Source organism: Notolepis coatsorum (genome assembly GCF_963971535.1).
Source record: "Notolepis coatsorum genome assembly, chromosome: 9".
NCBI classification, from domain to species: Eukaryota; Metazoa; Chordata; class Actinopteri; order Aulopiformes; family Paralepididae; genus Notolepis; species Notolepis coatsorum.
Genome location: NC_140173.1, coordinates 33907619 through 33910935, shown reverse-complemented (window position 1 = coordinate 33910935; position 3317 = coordinate 33907619).

Below are 3317 nucleotides of genomic sequence, written 5' to 3'. Positions count from 1 at the left end.
TAGTGGTGACCGGAGTGCCGGATGTCCCGCGATGATGTCGGGGAGTTCGCGACCCTCTCTGCGCTACCCCCTATCTCCCTGTCTCCGGCTCTCCCTGAGCAACGACCGGAGTGTTGAATGTCCCGTGACTAAGACGGGGAGGACGTGACCCTCTTTGCGCCGCCCCTGTGCCTCAAATAGATCCGCTATCAACTCTATCTTTAATCTTTCAAAATGTTCAGTTGCTATCGCTATTAGCTCTATCTTTAATCTTTCAAAATGTACAGTTGCTATTGCATGCACTCATCTGTGTTTCACTACACACATGAGTGCATGCTTACCAACTGTCCGTCTGCAACACTACTATCACCAACATCTAAGAAGGGAGATCCCCCCTTGAATGGCCCTTCTAAGGTTTCTCTCCTCCACACTGCCTGTGGAGCTTTTTCCCCTATTGTTAGGTTTTAGTGAGTTTTTCCTTACCTTCGCGTGGGGTATGTCTGGGAGTGCTTGCATTCTTTCATTTATTTGCATTCATCTAAATTTTTTTTGACCTTATGGTGTTCTTGTTCTGTTCTTGACTTATTGTTATGTTTTCTTCTTGACTTGTTTAAAGAAGACGTGTACGGCCCATGGGGACATTAACGCGTGTTGTCGGGCCCTATAAATAAATTTGATTTGATTTGATTAGCTACGAGGTCATTGTCGCAAAATAATTGACCGACACAGTTTAGAACACCGACAGAGTATAGGCTATACATTATCCCGCTTATTACATGGCTAACTTACTAACAATATACCTAATTCATCGACAAGATGAGATCAAATGCAGACGCAGTTGTTCTGTGGCTCTGTCAGCCCAAATAAAGTGATTATTATTATCGGCAGCCGGCAGGTCTGTGGTCTGATTGCATGACTGAGTGCAGCTGTGCATATGCTGAGCAGCACTGATACAATGTGTGTACTGTGTAGTGGGCTTGATTGGTCCAGCTGCGCACAGCGGTCATTATTGTTCGGCAGAGGTCCGTTATCGAGTAATATCGGACCTCTGACGAGCGCTATTGACCAATCACAAGCAAGCATTTCGACGAATGTGAAAACGCCATGTAATAATCCCCTATAATCAATGCACGGATGCTGGCTACCATCCTTTTTATCCACAAAAACAAAAACAACCCCTGCAGGGGAGGTAGACGGACGTATGTGCCCCGCGGCCAGTGCTTCCTGAATATAGGTGTTCATAGACAGTGTCTCAGGGCGAGAGAGAGAAAACATGCGACCGCGGGGCAGAGTGGTACCAGGTAGAAGATCTATGGTAGGATCTATGAGGTGGCAGTGCTTTGGCATGCGTCTTACTAAAAACCTGACAGATCCCAGTAAATTTCGGGGACCCTTGTTAAATCGGAATTACGAAGTACTGTAGGCTCAGCAACGCCAACCGCCATCCTGGAGAAAGACAAGGGGAGAGAAGAAAACAGAGTGGGTGAACTTTCAGTGGAAACCGGCTCAACACCCCTATCCAAAGAAAGTTCACTCGTCGACCAGTTCATGGCAGGGTTGTTAGCTGCCAGCCACGGATGGCCCAGAACAATGGATGAATGGGGAGAAACAACAACAAAAAAATACAATAATTCCAAATCACCCCCAGCCACCTGCAGACGCAGCAGCGCCGTGCGCTGGGTGATGAGCCCATCACCCAGAGGTTGACCGTCCAGAGATTGCACAGGAATGGGGTTCTCTAAAGTCTCTAAAGGCACCCCCCACTCCTGTGCTAACCCCACATGCATAACATAACAAACACACTGTAGCACCCACTACACACACTTTATAGCACACACCCACTTTAAACAAACACACTGTAGCACCCACTCCCCACACTTTATATTTATGGATGAAGGATTGCACTACAACTCGTACACCTTACTGTAAATTGTACCTAAAATTGTACCTCATCCCATTTCTGCTTTGCACTAGATAGTACTGTACATTAGTACACTGCATAGTATTGTGTATTGTATATTATATGGTAACTCAGAACATTGTACATATGTCTATACCGAACACTGTGACCTCATTTTCTTCTTCTAAATTCATGCTATATTATGTTATTATGTTATTTGATACGATCTTGTCTAGCACAGTCTCTGGAGCGTAACAGTAAGAAGCATTTTGTATGAAAGTATTCTGTACTTCTGTATGACAACTATTAAAGAACTTGAACTTGAACTTGAACATAAGGTTGCTCGCAGCCCCCAAGTCCACTAAAGCGAGAGCCTGCTCGATGTAACCCCCCCCCCCCCCCCCCCCCACCCAACCGTGACATAAAAAAAAGTGCACGACTCATCGGCGACAGAGGAAAATAACCCACCCGCTAGAACCCCTCCCCGGACTAGCGAGCCCTCCCGTTTCCCGATAACCCAGGACAATTGTTGAGACGATGACCAGTGCGCCCACAGTGAAAACAACGTTTTTTCTCTATGCGCCTCTGCCTCTCTGTGTCCGAGAGACGCATAGCCCCCAGTTGCATAGGTTCATTCCCCAAAGTCTCCCATGAAAAATGAAATGAAATGTCATCACCGTGAGGAGGGTGCGAGAGTACCTGAAACGAAGCCTCCCTCTCGCGGCCTCTCTCACGGCGGCGATTGTCCAGACGAATCGCGAGGTTGATGATTCCCTCCAGTTGCTCGGGGAGTTCTCGTGACTCCATCTCGTCCTGCATACGCTCGGTGAGCCACTGTAGAAACAACACGCAACACGACACTTCTGCCCAGGCCGCCTCTCGGGCCACTATGCGGAAGTCGATGGCGTAGTGCGCCACAGAGCGACTGCTCTGTCGGCAGGCGGTGAGGCGTCCGCCCGCCTCATAGATGGAAATTACCCGGGAGGTATCGAACACACGTCGCAACTCCCGGGTAAAGGCAGTTGCGCTGTGGCAGACCGCCGACCGAACTTCCCATTCAGCCGTAGCCCAAGAGAGAGCACGCCCTGTAAGCAGAGTGATTATATATGCTACCTTGGATAGTTCGGTAGTGAACGTGAGCGGTTGTAATTCAAAGATTAATGAGCATTGTGTGACAAACTCTCGGCTCCCATGTAGCGTTCTGGTTCACGAACCTCTCGATGGATGTCAGGCTGTAGCGTCCCCTCCTCCCCGACATGACGTGTTGTTCCAGCCACCGCTTCAGCTGCCGTTACGGTGGCGGCGTTAGCCACTGCTAACGCCGAGTTGGCTGCTGACATTGCCCAGGATATCCCGTCCTGGGCATCAATGGACAGGGCTCCCAAGCAAGTTAATTCGGACCCTACTTCCCCTTGACGGGTGGTGACGACGCCCAGCT